General features: G+C 43.4%; 1 long non-coding RNA gene across 1 annotated transcript in view; it reads right to left on the reverse strand.

Annotated features, from left to right (window-relative positions):
• The window catches only part of LOC125156371 (uncharacterized), a 49,726-nt gene that overhangs the window by 5,151 nt on the left and 28,494 nt on the right, over positions 1–16,081 (reverse strand). Inside the window, exons 4-5 of the long non-coding RNA XR_007148564.1 lie at positions 5,891–5,989; positions 1,449–1,627 (exon numbers count right to left, since the gene is read on the reverse strand). This is a non-coding gene — a long non-coding RNA (uncharacterized LOC125156371). The remainder of the gene's footprint in view (positions 1–1,448; positions 1,628–5,890; positions 5,990–16,081) is intronic.

Here is a 16,081-nt window from a genome sequence, read left to right on the forward strand (position 1 = left end):
ATGGCCTCCCCCCCCCATCCCTTACCACTTCCCCAGCAGCCCCTTAGAGTAAAAGTGACTCGGTTTCACATTCTGTTTTTTCAGCAGTTTTGTCTCCCAGAATTTGAATTAATGTCCTTCATGATTAAGATTGACATTTCAGCAAATCATGCTGAAGTGTTCCAGTGGCTGGGAAAGGACATGTTCATTCATTCATTTACCCACTCAATAAATATTTATTGAATGCCTACTATGTCCCAGGGAGGGCACTGGGCACTGGGCATGCACCATGTGAGGTAAATGGACCACATGTTAGCCCTTAGAGTAAAGTCTACTCAGGGAGAGGATGGTGAGCAGGAAAATAAACTAATTAAGTTAATGCCAAACTCTTGTGCTACTCAGGAAACAAACAGTGCCCTGACATGGAGGCGTTATTTAAACAGAGTACTCAGGAAGACTTCCTTGAGGAGGCATTTAAGCCCATACAGGAAGGACTTGCAAGGACTGAGGGGAGCAGAGGGAGGGAGTGGGAAGAGAAGCCTTCAGAGGGACAAAAGAGCAGATGCCAACATCTGAAGGTCAGATAAACTAGGCTGCCTGATCTAGGCATAGGAAACGGGACCAAGTGGCTGGCATTTTGTGAATAAGACACCCAGGTCCTGCATTCAAGCAGCTTCTGCCAAAGGAACCTGTTTGTGACGATAGGTTTGTTCGTTTTCCACATAACAAAGGAAGCTCAGAAAAACTGAGGCGAGGCACTGGGGGAGAATCAAGCCCATATCCTCTATTCTTTTCCAACCCTCCAACCACCCCACTTATTAAGCCTCTCCTTAATGCTTTCATCCTCGATAGAACTGACATTTCTGGGCTCCAGAAGTCAATCCCAGCATCTTTAAGCCATTATTGTGTGTATTCTTCTATATGCCTATCTCCCTTATAGGAGAATAGTCCCAGAAGAAGCGGACCATGTCTTATTATCTTTGTAACCAGCATCTAGAATTATGCCTGACCCTTTACATGTTTGTTGAATGAATGACTCTTCACTAAATTTATTGTACTCACTGTTGCCAGGCAATATGCTAAGTGCTTTAAGTATATTAACTCAACTAATCCTCTTTATATTACCTAAAGATATGTACTATTGTTAGCAATACCTCACAGAAGAAATGGAGGCACAGAGAGGTTACGTAACTCACATAGCTCTTAGAACTAGAAGGAGTTGAGCTAGGATTTGAACCCAGCCCGCCTGGGTGCCAAAGCCCCTCCCCTCCGCCCTAGCTGTTCATTTAGTCACGGCAGAGCTTCTCAAACTACTAGGCATGAGAATCAACCGAAGAACATGTTAAAATACACATTCCAGGGCCCCCTTACACAGATTTCTGATTCAGTACTCGTGTTAGGGTCTGTTGCTGCATAACAAATTAACCCAAAGTAGAGGCTTAAAACGGCAAATGTTTATTATCTCCTACCTTCTGTGAGTCAGTAATCCAGGCACAGCTGAGTTGGGTTCTCTGGCACTGAGTCTTTCACAAGGCTTCCATCAGGAGGTCAGAGGCCGCTGTCGTTTCAAGGCTTGACTAGGGAAGCTCCAATCCCACGCTCACTCACATGGCTGTTGGTGGACCTCAGGTTTTCACTGGCTGTTGACCTGAGACATCAGTTCTTTGCCACATGGGCCTCCCCAAAACACTGTTCACAGCCTGACAGCAGGCTTCTCTCAAAGTGAGAGAGAGACCGCATCCAGGACTATAGTTAAATCTTTTTGTAACCTCCTCTGGGAAGTGACATCCTATCACTTCTGCCTTGTCGCAGACATTGCCTACCACAGTAGTATGGTGTGGGACCCAAGAATTTGTATTTCTACCAAGCTCTCAAGAGATGGTGATGCAGCCAGTAGAGGACCACACTTTGAGTAGCACCAGTGTGCTACCCTGGGAGGGAGGAAGAGAGAGGCTGGGAGGGAGGGAGGAAATGGGCAAACCAATGAATACCTACCTATTTACCTAGGGCCCCTCTCCACCTTGGTCAGTCCTCACTGTCACCTATACCCCCTAGGCTCTACGAAAAGGTGCCAAGAAGTTGACTGTGAACTTAGAAAAACAGATGTCCACAGTGCCACTCCTTGGATGAGGACAGCCTGAGCTGAAGTGGATTCATCCTGTTTTCCACCTCCTACAGTCCTATGTTAAGGGATATAAAACATTCCCCGACAGCCAAAAACCTTGCCTAGTGAGTTACAGTCTCACAGAGCAAAGAGGGATGATTTTTAGAGTTTCTCTTTCCTGCTCCCTGCGTTTAAAAAAATACAGTGCAAGGAGGACCCTTTAACTCCACTAGGGTCTTTAAGAGCCTGACCAAACAGTGATGGCCAAATCCAAGGAGACTTACTCTTCCTACCCAAGTTAAACTGGGCTCTCCAGTCGGTCTTGCCCTGGAGCAACTTCTCTCACTTCCCAACCCAGGCCCCGTTTGGGACCCCTGCTGCCGGGAAGAGGCAGGAGAAATCAGCTCCAGGAGCAGGGCCTCAGCTCCTGCAACTCCAGAAACTTCGTGCGAGGCACACTCCCCCTTCCCTGCCTGGATGGAAGCGGAGGGTGTGCTGGTGCCGAACAGCTGCTCAGGGTGCAGGGAAGCGAATGTTACTAAATATATGTTCTTACTGTACACTGGCACGTCAAGAAAAATTATATCTCCTTGTTCTCCACTTGGGTGTTCTTTAAAAAAATTCTTCACACAAGCACAGTGCACCTCTCAACTCCTGCCCCTGACTGAAGAATCCAATTGCAGTCTAATTTATTTTTCTCCCCACACCCTTAAAATAAATGCCCTCTTGTCACATTCTGACAGCTTCTGGTGCATTCTACCACTCCCACCACATCCACGGCTTGGTCTCAGAGTCTCTTAGCCTTTCAGGCTTGTTTTCAACACCAGCCTTTCTCAGGGAGGCACTCAGGGTAACGCGCTTGAGATTGCCAGGGAGGGAGGCTCTTTAAGATGCAAGCAAGTTACCCCCAAGTTAGTGCCTTCCGTCATTCCTGCCTAAACCATAAATCAATTTCCAGAACACTATAAAAATATTACATGTATTATATGCGTATGACATTTGTGTGTGTGCAGAAGTATGACCTTAAATCAGATCATTAACATTATGTTGTCTGGGATGTTTCTATCAGGAAACTAAGTTACTCTGTTCATTCCTTGCCCAAGATTCTGTAGTAACGCTGCTCCCACCTTATCTCAATTGCTGGTTTACACATCAGAAGCCTCAGAAGGCTGTTAACTTCATAAGAATGAGGATGATCTACTTTTCACCCGTTTCCTGGACACCTAGCACGGCACCCTGACACCCTGTGAAGTGCTCCTTAAATTTGTGTTGGATGAATGAATGGAGTGAATCCCTAATTTATCTTTTTTTTAATGTTTATTTATTTTTGAGACAGAGAGAGACAGAGCTGAACGGGGGAGGGTCAGAGAGAGAGGGAGACACAGAATCTGAAGCAGGCTCCAGGCACCAAGCTGTCAGCACAGAGCCTGACGCGGGGCTCGAACCCACGGACCGTGAGATCATGACCTGAGCCGAAGTCGGACGCTTAACCGACTGAGCCACCCAGGCGCCCCAAGTGAATCCCTAATTTAATGTAATGCAAATTTACTAAGAGTTTCAGAAGAGAAAAGAATTTTTTAAAAGATTTCTAAGTAATCTCTACACCCAAAGTGGGGCTCAAACCCACAGCCCCGCGATCAAGAGTCTCACATTCCACATACTGAGCCCTGAGAAAAGACAGTTTTTAAAGGGTTGGAAACAAATACCACCTGAAAATTAATTAGCCTGATAAATCATCTTTGAAATGACACAGGCTGATAGGGAATGGGATTTTCTTTATAGTAAGTTGATTTTCACTCATTTTAGAATCAGTAGGAGGTGGCACACATTTAGAATTACTATTTTTCCGTAAGCCCATTCGCCTCATTCTCACTAGGTTTGCTACTAGCTAGGGCTTATTTTTAAGACTAAATCCTTCACCCAAGTGTTCAATTTATTTGGCTCTAAGGAGCGGTCATTAACTGTCCCAGAATGAGTGTGCCCACAGTAATGGAGTGGCCCCCTGGCCACCAAGTTCTGCATCCCAGCCATCTTCCTGGCCCTGCTCCAGGTCTCCTGAGGTGGCTGGGCTTGGAGGCGAGCTGCCAAGGTCCAAGGCTGTGTGTGCGTGTGTGCGTGTCTCCTCTGGCTTCGTGGCCAGTACCATCAATAAACTGCTTCCCACTTTAAACCTTTTAAAATAAAGGTTTCTCTTGTTGGACAAGAAAAGAGGAAATTTACTATGAAACTATACCGCCAGAGAAAACCAGTTTTACCCCTTAGAAGCTGGAATGATTTTTTCCTACAATAACTCTAAAGTCTGAGAGTGATTTGGCTCTTGATGGCCCCATGGTCAAGAGAAGAGCGGGAGGCTTCTCCCTTTCCCCCACCCCGTCTCCAACTACAGGTGTGCGTCTAGTCAACCGCGTGAACACAACTTCACCGGTGGGAGGGATCTACATTTCTATACATTCCTTGTCCTCCTGCAGAGACTCCTTTCCATGTCTTACAAACAATAACTGATACATTTTTAAAAGTTTCTAATTTTAGGGGTGCCTGGGTGGCGCAGTCGGTTGAGCGTCCGACTTCAGCCAGGTCATGATCTCGCGGTCCATGAGTTCGAGCCCCGCGTCGGGCTCTGGGCTGATGGCTCAGAGCCTGGAGCCTGTTTCCGATTCTGTGTCTCCCTCTCTCTCTGCCCCTCCCCCGTTAATGCTCTGTCTCTCTCTGTCCCAAAAATAAATAAAAAACGTTGAAAAAAAATTTAAAAAAAAAAAATAAATAAAAAATAAAAGTTTCTAATTTTGATTCTGAAATGATCATAAAGAGTAAACTTTAAAAAACTCGGGGCGCCTGGGTGGCGCAGTCGGTTGGGCGTCCGACTTCAGCCAGGTCACGATCTCGCGGTCCATGAGTTCGAGCCCCGCGTCGGGCTCTGGGCTGACGGCTCAGAGCCTGGAGCCTGTTTCCGATTCTGTGTCTCCCTCTCTCTCTGCCCCTCCCCCGTTCATGCTCTGTCTCTCTCTGTCCCAAAAATAAATAAAAAACGTTGAAAAACAGAATTAAAAAAAAAAAAACAGATTGACAAAATACGATAGTAGTAGATAGAGAATTACACTTTTCCATTCTCTGGCTAGTTTCTGATTCAAGTAACAGTACACTCAAACTCAAATGGGCTTACACAACTTACCTTATTGCTAGCTTCTCACTTAACAGGTGGTCTAGAAGTTGGCATTGGTCGGAGGAGAAGGTCAGCAATGCCAGGAAGAATCCAGGGGTTTTCCGGCTTCCCATTTTACCATTTATTTTTCTTTTTTCCGAAAAATGTTTTTAAAGTAAACTCTACACTCCACATGGGGCTTAAACTCACAACCCCAAGATCAAAAGTCACATGTTCCACTGACTGAGCCAGCCAGGTACCCTCACCCCTGGCATTTTGCCATTTTTAATGTGTCAGTGAGATCTGCAATAATGATACAATATGTCTACCCCAGTTCCAGGCATTTTGTCTTCACATAACCCCAACCAAAAGCTGGAAGCAAGGGGAACCACAGCAGCTCTGGCTGTGTCACTCTTGTTCTTACTAAAGAGGAAACTTGTCCCAGAACATCCCACCCCACCCCAACATTCCCCTTACTTCTCATTGACCAGAAACAAGTTACATGGTTGCCAATCACCAGCAAAAGAGACTACAACAACCATGGTTGTCTGTATTCATCTGGGCTCTGCAGAGAAACAGAACCGATAGAAGATATACGTATATTTATATTTATATATACATGTTATATTTTTGCTTACAAAGAGATCTGTTCTAAGGAATTGGCTTACGTGATTATTAAGGCTGGCAAGTCCCAAGATCTGCAGTCAGCAAGCTGGAGACTCAGGAGAGACGATGGTGTACATTCTAGTCACAGACCAAGTTTGATTCTGAAGACAAGAGAAGACAGTCACAGAGAATTTTCTTTTACTCTGCCTGTTCTAGTCAGGCCTCCAATAGACTGGATGAGGCTCACCCACAGTGGGAAGACCAATCTGTTCTACTAAGCCAACTGGTTCAAATGTTAATGTCATTTACAGACACTCCCAGTTGAGCCAAATATCTGGGCACACCATGGCCCAGTCAAGTTGACACAACTTAAGCAGCACAGTGACTCAGACTGAGAATAGTCCATCAGAGCCGAGCCTGCTTTCCCTAGCATGTTACTGCTCAATACCGACACAAAATTTTGATTGTGTTAGCAGAGAAGAAAAATGGATAATGGATAGGCCACAGATAGTGTCTTCTGCAGTTATTTATGTGTTTACGGAAATTAAGGTTTTAAAAGCGGGTTAACAACAAACCCAAAAGAAATTTGGTTCATACCGCCATTTCCCTGGGGCATCAAAAAATGAGAATAAGTGGTATTTTGGGGGGATCATTTGGGTATGGACATGCTTGAGGTCTCTTGGGAGATCTACTAGTTTGGGGTCTAGTTGCTTTTCAGGGCTACAAGGTGTTTAGCTTTTTGAGTATACCCTATTCCATCCCATTTGTATACTGAAACTACAGTAAAGGTATTCCTTATTTATTTATTTTTTTTTTAAGAGGGGAGGAAGGGGAAGACAGAGAGGGAGAGAGAGAATCTTAAGTGTGTTCACAGTGGAGCCCCATGTGGGGCTTGATCTCAACACTGTGAGATTATGACCTGAGCCAAAAACAAGAGTCAGACGCTTAACCGCTTAACCAACTGAGCCACCCAGGCGCCCCGAGGTGTTTCTTTGAAAGCAATTTTAGTATTATCTGTGTATTTTCCCTTTGCCTTCACTTAGGAAAAGCTATTTTGCTAAGATAACCCGGACTCTGTGACAGGCATAAGCATATAGCTGTATCTAGATCCATAGTCGTCACCTTTTCTATACCAGTAATCTCCTCCACAAATCTTCTTCCTAATTTTATTGCCTGTTTTCAAAATGGAGGCTATAGGTGGAAGTTAGGAAGAGTCGAATTTCCAGATGACTGAGGAATAGTAGAAAGAAATGTGATTCTACAATTAATGTTGATTCATTTGCTTTGCTGGGGAACACTTCTTCTCACGAAAGAATGACTTCATAATGCCATTGTGAGGAGAAAACCACCTAACAAGGGTAAAGCACTGTGTACAGTAGTAAGCTTCCAATAAATGTTATGTATTCTTATCCTGATGCTAAGAAAAATAACACTTGTTCAGAAAAATTTTATTTTTACCAGTCATGTTCTTGTAGAAAATTCAGAAAACGTAGATAAGCAAAGAAAGGATAAAAATAACCTGTAATTCCATTATCAAGTGATTATATATATATGCACTTCAAACATCTTTCCATTCACGTTCATACATTTTTGACTAAAGGTGAGACAATATTGAACAATGCTGCTTTGCAACTGAAAGCCTCTCTTACGATGCATTTCACACATTATTTCATATTGATATACAGTTTCGCTGCATGATTTTTTGTGTTCATAGAGTTGCTCCACATTTTGCTCAGGCAATCCCCTATTGGACATTTAAGTTATGAAAATATTTCTACATAAAAAGGAATTGGATGGTGCAGAACTTTGCAATATTCAGTTTTTTATACTCCAGTAAGCGCTCCCCTTTACAGCATGTCCCTTGGTCCAGCAACTGAGGAATGCACGATCTTAGCATGTTCTCTCAATTGCTTCCAAGCCCTTCTTTTGTGTGAGTATTACTAGAGGAGTGTTGAATTGCTCTTATCCTCAAGTAAGTTTCCAGAGCATTCAGAGGGCTGGAAGACCTCTTCCTTATGACTGTTCATAGTACCTCTGGAAGCACAGGCAGGGGAACCTGGCAAAGTACAACGCTGTTAGCAGTGCTTATTGAGAGTCTCTAGAACAATACTTCTAGAAACCTGGACAGAGTCCCCTGGGCATGAAGTTACAAATGGCTAGTCCAAAGCCACAGTAATGCCTGCTGCATTCAACACCTCTGAGGAGCTACTTCCTGGAGCCACCTTAAATCCTCCCCTTCCATCGCAACTACGGAAGCCAAATGTGGGTTTTAATCCGAGGAATTGCAGCAGATAGATTTACTTTGGTATATTTCCATTACCAAAACTATAGCATATGCTCGGGTGACTTCAGAATGTGACCACTTATTGATCAACAGATAGTTATTGTGTATTTGGGGGTGAGAGAGGATACCTATAGCACATATCCCATTAATTAACCTGAGCCATACAAGTTATCTGAATAATTTCCACACTGACAAAAATGGGCATTTTCGTTACCTATTTATTACATTCTCTTTTTTTATGTTTTTATTTTTCTAAGATTTCTTATGAGTGTGAAAATATGATTATACAAGTCAAGCACCTGGCTCGGTGCCTCATGTATAAGGCACACAATACACGATATCTCTTTCCTTTTCTGCTCTTATAAGGGGTTACAGCTTACAAAGCACTTTGATGCCCATCATTCATTTGGTCTTGTAAACCCTGACAGGGTGGCACATCTATGTCCATTCTATGTACGAGAAGGTATTTAAATCTAGCTGTGTTAATCCTACTTCCTGTTTCAGATTATGAATTATTTCAAGACAAATGCCTTCCCTATGTTTGTTTCTACCAGATAGTTCAACATGTCAGAGTTCAATAAATAATACATGGCAACAGTGAGAATTTTTTTTCTATTGAAATCCATCTTAAATGGGGGTTGTAGCTGTTTTTTGCCTCCAGAAGTTTTGCTGCTGATAGAAAGAGACAAAGTACCCTTTCTAATGTGAATTTATGGAATGATTGTCTGCCCATAAAAAATTATTCTCCAGCTTGGAGCAATTAAAGTGGTCTCTCTCCTCTCCAAATTAATGTAATTAATACTATAGTCTTGGTTGTTTATCATGTCTTGATAATATCACAAGGGAATGAAAATATTGGCTCTTTTATCCCTTTAAATAGCTGAGATGGAACTGTTCAGGCTCTAATGTTACAACAGCTGTTTCTCATGTCCCAGAATATAATTGGTTGGTACTGAGGTTACTAAATTGTAAGAAATTGACTTTGGCTTTATGCTTGCCTACTTTTGGTGGAAGGAAGGATGGGAAATGTTAGCTTTCTCTTGTAATGAAAAGGCAAAACCTTTTCCAATGAAATGGCAGCTTCCGGGTCTCATCTGTGTAATTTTCTTTACCAACCCACTGTCTCCTGGTTTGCTGCATGACACGGCTGGGAAAGCAAGACCATTCTAGCTAGCTTCCCTCCTAATTAGCTCTCAACCCAACACAGCTGGTCGAAATGTATCAGGGCTTTCCCACGAGGGCCTCTTTCTGGAAGTCATTGTAAAGTGGTCTGGTCTCCAATGGCAAATTCAATAGGGGATTTGAGACCATAATTATCCCAAATCAGCTGTAGAAGGGAGGTTCTTTTATCTGAATATCTTTATGGCTTAGGGCAGTTGTTCTCAAAGTGTCATCCCTGGATCAGCACCAACAGCATCACCTAGGAACTGACTAGACATTCAGATTCTCAGGGCCACCCTGGAACTATTGAATCAGAAAGTCTGGAAGAGGCAGGAACTAGCAGTCTGTTTTAACAAGCTCTCCTCGTGATTCTGATGCATACTGCATTTTTCAGACCCACTGGTTTAGGGTCTCACCAGGTTTTCCTGGTTTGTGATGGCCTACTGCCAGCCTATCTACTGACTACCGCCGTTAGTCTCTCACAAAATAGAGCGTATGGCACTTTTACATACGTGTACAGTTCATACTCCTTTACACCAGCCTCGTCAGAGCAAACTCACTCACTCATTGACACTCTCTTTTCCTCATTTGTTTCTGGGGTTGCAGGGCACAGCCGCAGTCTGTAATGTACAAAAGAATCGTACGGCAATCTTGTTAAAATGCAGGTTCTGATTTAGCACGGCCAAAGTGGGGTTCCGACCCCCTGCCTTTCTAACAAGTTCCAAGGGGCTGCTGCTGGTCCAGAGATCACGCAGAGACTGGAGGAGGTGGCATCTAATTGTGAAACCAAGTAGGCACGGGAAAAACTACAAACCGTCCTAAAAACCTTTGTCAGTACAAATGAGAAATCTAAGAAATAGAAGAGTTTATCAGGTCAGGACTTGAAGAGGCTTGGACGAGATCTGTCCATTGCAGAAATGTTCTTTATGTCTGCTTTCTTCCTCCCTGTGCTCCCTGAGACCCTCCCTCTCCCTTCCCTCCCTCCTCCCACACAACACCCCCCTCGCTTTCCTTCCGCCACTCCACCCCCACTCACACTTTGTTCACCTGCCTGCTCCTTTCAGACCAAAGCTGGATTCTTTGTCGATCCTCGCACCAGTTCTCATGAACCGAAAAGCTAGAACCAGGGCCAACACTTGCACACGGATCTGGTGGGAAAACCGGAAGGTGGAATTTAAGGAGAAGACCTAACTTTACCACCTAGAGAAGCTTTTCCAGTTGCAAATCCAGTTGTTCACTACTGAGTTCTGATTTCCCTGGTGTTCTCCATCCAATGAGCTGTATAGCTTCTCCATCGTTTCAATCTCTCCCTTTAGACTGGAAAGAAATTAAGTGTTATGTTGGATTTTTCCAGCAGCTTCCAGATTGGCAGATTTCCTTTAACCTTTGAGAATTACTTCCAAGTTTCCCTTTGAGGAAAGCTGGTGGTGTGCACAGCTGATCTCTTTACCCCCAGGTCTGGCTCCCCTAGCCTAGCTGCAGGTGTGTGAATTGGTGGACGGGGCCACTTAGTATCTGCTGTGGAACAACAGCAAGAGAGTTTTAGAGAAATGAAAGATAAAGCAAAGGGGTGATCTGTCAGCAAGGAAGAAAACCCAGGGCTTTGCTGTATGGGTAAATTCCTACTGGTTTCCTCCTGACTCTTTTTCCTCCACCATTTCTTCTTTGGTGGTTTTTCTTCCACCAGAATGTACATCCCTATAGTCTTATAATTGCCCTATAGTCTTCTTGACTTATGAGATTGGGAGAAGTATCAACTTAAATTTAGGAAAAGAGGTTTTCCTTCTTTGCGGTGTTCTTATACTCTATAGGTTAACACAGTGTCACCCAACAAATATTAAGCATGCACATGAGCAGTGGTTGCACACATATAGAAAGCACTTCTCTTGACCATAAAAGCTAACTTCTTTCTTCTCTTCCTGTGGAGGTAAGTTTAGAGGGGAAATGTAGGTATCAATATTAGGCAGAATGAGCCAACAAGAAGAGGTATGGGAAGGACATCTGCTTGGAATGCAGGAATCAGGGACAGAGCGATGGAGGAAAACTTGATTTGGAATGTAAAAAATAAGGAAGGAGGTGGCATGGAGTAGTGATAAGAGAATGAGACTTAGAGTATGTGTTCTGATCACCTGTTAGTGAGTGGCTGTAGTCAGTGGACATCCCAGTGAGTGCATAAAAGCACTGCACGGGTTAGGAAATAAGTGAAGGAAATAGAAACTACTCTAGGTATTTCAAGCAGAAGAGGATTTAAAATAGGGAAATAAGTGGTTACAAAATTGTGGGAAGGATGGCAGGGACTGAAAACAGAGGCCACCACTAGGCTTCCAGGCTTCTCCTGCAGTTACCACCCCCATTTCAGGAAGCTACAGGAAAACCACTTTCACCATTACCAGTGCTCCACAGCCCCAAATGTGGTTCCTAGACCAGCCTTCCTGGTCACCGCCAATGCTCCCATTTGATGAGACTGTGAATCAGCCAACACCAACACTGAAGATGAATGGTCCTCCTCCTTTCCACTGACCAATCTCATGAGAGTCCAACTCATTGGTAAATCCTAAATTGCATCTGTGCCTAACAGCAAGGACAGACTGGGGAATGAAGTTTTCAGCTTTCTGGGCTGTGAGGTATGAGGAAAACTGGAGACAGAGGTGTGAAAATGGATGCTAATGATATGTGATATAAGTATCAAGTACAGTGCAGAGAAGCAAGAAACACTGGTTTGCATTAGAGGAATAAGTCATGTTGGGTGAAGTCAGCTCAAAGACTGGTGTCAGGGTTTTGGCAAATAATAAATTAAAAAAAAATATTTCCTTCAAGCTGAAGGGAAGTCCAATGATAGAAGGAAAGGACTGTCACAAGAAACTGGCAGAGAAGGAAACATAAGTGCATGCTTCTCCCATTCATCCAATGGAAACTAACAATAGCTTCCATTCTGTCTGGCTAGGGTAGAGAAGACACTATCACAGCTTGCTCATCCCCTGAAGCCGGACCCCCCAAGTCTTCCTCCTGCTTATCCACCAGAAGGCTGAGACCCCTTTACCATTAGCTCTCATTCAGACTCTATGAGCTGGGACCTTCCCCTTCCTGCTCAACCCCCTAGGGTGATAAGCACATTTTCCAGCAGCTCTGGAGTCAAGGCTGCTTACAGAGACTGTGCCAACTCAAACATGTCCAGCTGGAAGTCGCTGCCTCCCAGCCTTCCTTCCCTTTCCCCTCCTCCCCACTGAAACCACAGGGGCTTCTGAACGTTCTGACAAGCAGACATGAGATAAAGCAAGAGAAGTAAGTCCCACTTCCCAGGGAGGAGCACAGATCTAGCAGAATGGTAGCAAGTCCTAGCCTTTTAAAAACGTGGACACTCTAGAAAATGGCACAATTGAGGTAGAAGAATAAACAAGTGGAGTGGAAGAATAGCTAGCACACAGTAGAACACTAGAGCACAGCCAAAATGCTTTCACACTCCCACCTCAGCATACCCTCCACGAAATCCGGGAGTCTCTCTGTCTTACATATTGCTGTTTCCCTGTGCCTGGAACAGGATCGAGGGTGTAGCAGGCAATGCCTCACTGAGATGGAGAGCACTGTACCATGGAGAAGTCAGCACTCAGCATTTGTTCCCTGACATTCTGTAGCCTCTTTTGCAGTTCAGTTGGTCTGTATGATTATTAGTTCTGGCCAACAGGCTATGAGTGGAAATGACATGTGTCACCTCTAGGAAAGGGTAGTTAAAAGCTCTGAGCTTTCCCCACCTTTCTCTTCCTTCCCTGCAGGAACCTTGGAAACCATGTATTGACTCAAAATACAGAACTCTGGACCTCTGAGTCACTGGATGCCTCCCCTTGCCTCACTGATCTGCATCAGATTTTACATGAGTTTTGTTGGGCTACCTGAGATTTCAGGGTTTTTATGTTATGGCAGCATGGCCTAGACTATCCTGACTGATAGATGCTGAGCCATTCATACATTAATTCAGCAGACATGTATTGAGTTCTCCACGGTGTTGGTCGCAGGGGAGAAGAGACTGGCATAAAAGATATGAAGCTATGGAAATTTTAAGAGGTTGACAATATTTTCCTGACTCAGGTTTAGGAAAGCCTTGGGATTTCTGTAGCTATTTGTATAATAGAACAGAAATACTTAGTAAATTGAGACTGCCATATGCTTAGAGAAGACTCAAAAATGAAAACATCCTTACATCTTACATGTCTTAAATTTTGCAAAGGCTGTCATGTGCATGATCTTACTAGATTCTTCTTCATAACCTATGAGGATGACAAGTTAGGTATTATTCCCATTACCATAGTGGAAAATGAAGTCTAGGCAGCAGAGAGCCTATGCACCAAGCTGCTTTCCAACAAACAGTCTGATGTTTAACTTTCCATGATGCAAAAATACAAGCACAGAAGCTTAGATGTAGGTTAAGAGGACACGAATGAGACAGGAAAGAACTCTAGTAGTTTTGCATAAAGAGTAAGAATGTTAGCTCCAATTCAGTAACAGAAGCCATATGGATCTTAAATGGAATATCATCATACTTAATTTATCTTTGTGATTCCACCTGACTCCATGAAAATTACTAGGAGGTGAGCAAAGAAGAAAGACAATATCTGGGCCTTCAAATCTAGACAACCCACATCCAAGGAGAAGAATAAAGGAGGGCTAGGAAGAGTCATGGTCCTGAACATGGTCCTGGTCATCCGTTACGACCGTTTCTGGCAAATTTCGGAAAAGAGCCTCTTGTTGGGACAGTTCTCAACGGTCTATGTTCTAGGATAACAACCTCAGCTCACTGTACCATGAAACAAGACCTTCTTAGGCTTAGCAGTGGGTAGCCACACAAATCTTGTAGCCTTAAATATTTTCACTACATATCTGGAGATTGTAGAGACACATAAAAACACTGGCACTTAATTAGGAAAGTTTTTGCAAGTCAGCCCCAAAGAAAGACCATGTATCTCTCCTGGGTCTTTGAACCTCTTGTTGCCACTGCCAAAATTAACAAATGTTAGATGCAGACTCTGCTACTCGACAATGTATAAGTCACGAACTGAAATGATATTAACCTTTTAAGAATCCATCTCAGCATGAACTCTACATCCAAATCCTACTTTTATCTCTGTGCAGAGTCTACTTCTGCAACTTCCCTTATATTCTTCTATAAGTTCCCTCTTGCCTTGTATCATCTAATATCTTTCAATGCTTCAAACCCTAAATCAAGTCTCTCTCATTCTGGAACCTTCCCCTGACCATCCCTACCCACTTCGGACTGTACATTTATCTATTCAATTCATATCTTTTGAGTGCTAACTCTATTGGGCAAACTGTGTTAGGCACTGGAGACAACAATGGTAAGTTGGGCAGCTCAGATCTATGGGCTAAATTCCAGTGTTAACAGACCAGAGTATTTGTTTCCTGCTTTCTGCTTCTACAACAAATTCAAGCACTCCTACATTGGCCCTTAGAACACAATGCTGGCATGAATGCTTGGCTACCTTTGTACAAGTAAGCTCTTTGATGGTATGGACCATACATGTCTTGTACATTTCTGGTCCCTGCAGTGTCAGGCAAAAGTGGGCTGATTGAGGAACATCTATTGATATATACAAGTGACTAATATTATCCTGTGTCATATACTTTGTGGGGGTGCATAGAGAGAGGAGAGTGAGGGAACAGGAGGCATGTTTAGACTTGGTTTGCCTAGAGCACAGACACAGAGATTTGTTAGAATGATGAATAATCCATAGCAGGCATGGACTAGGACCTGTTTATTTCCAATCTGCTTTAAGAAGTTTGATATGGAACTTCTGGTTGAATAACTCAGCTGATACTACTTGTTTTAGCTTACCAATAGATACTACACCAGGAAATCCATGACACTGGGGAAAAAAACCCCAGTGAATTCCCTAAGGTGGACTTTGAGTTGTGTGTTTTGGGGGCATAGTCAAGGACCTGTGATTACCTGTACATCTGATACTGGGAATCACTGGGGCTGGGTGAAACCAACAGATGCACAGTACCTATGAGTTCAAGTCCTCTTCCTTTTAGATAATGTGTTTTGCAGACTTCTTATTTATAGTATTAATGTTATAGGATCCCCAAGTCAATTTACATAATTTTTTCACAATTGTAAAAAGATTTGACTATAGCATTATGATTATTTTTAAAGCCAGAAGAAAACTTTAGGGTTAAACCTGTCTGAAACCCTCCATTTCACACATGAGGAAACTGAAGCATAAATAACCTAAATGACTCACCATAGATCATATAATCAATTGGGATCAGAAGCTGAATTAAAGGGGCGCCTGGGTGGCTCAGTCGGTTGAGCGACCGACTTCAGCTCAGGTCACGATCTCATGGTTTGTGAGTCCGAGCCCCACGTTGGGCTCTGTGCTGACAGCTCGGAGCCTAGAGCTTGCTTCGGATTCTGTGTCTCCCTCTCTCTCTGCCCCTTCCTCACTCATTCTCTGTCTCTCTCTGTCTCAGAAATAAACATTTAAAAAAATTTTTTTAAATAAAAAAAAAAAAAGAAGCTGAATCAAAATGTGGAACTCATGACGCTTACCTGTGCCTTTTACACCACATCATGGTGACTGAGTTAGGGAATGGCACCTGCTGGCAAAGTGCACCGTAGCAATTTCCTTCTATCTGTGTTATACATACCCAGGCTGATAAATAGTAATTATCAGTGGTAATTTTTTAGAAATGTGGAGTATAGACCTCAGAGAATCTACAGCAAAGGGGGATCAAGTCAAACTTACAAGAATTAATCTCCAGGGGTGACTCAGTGGCTCAGTCAGTTGAGTGACTT

The sequence above is a fragment of the Prionailurus viverrinus genome, chromosome F2 (assembly GCF_022837055.1).
Source record: "Prionailurus viverrinus isolate Anna chromosome F2, UM_Priviv_1.0, whole genome shotgun sequence".
NCBI classification, from domain to species: domain Eukaryota; kingdom Metazoa; phylum Chordata; class Mammalia; order Carnivora; family Felidae; genus Prionailurus; species Prionailurus viverrinus.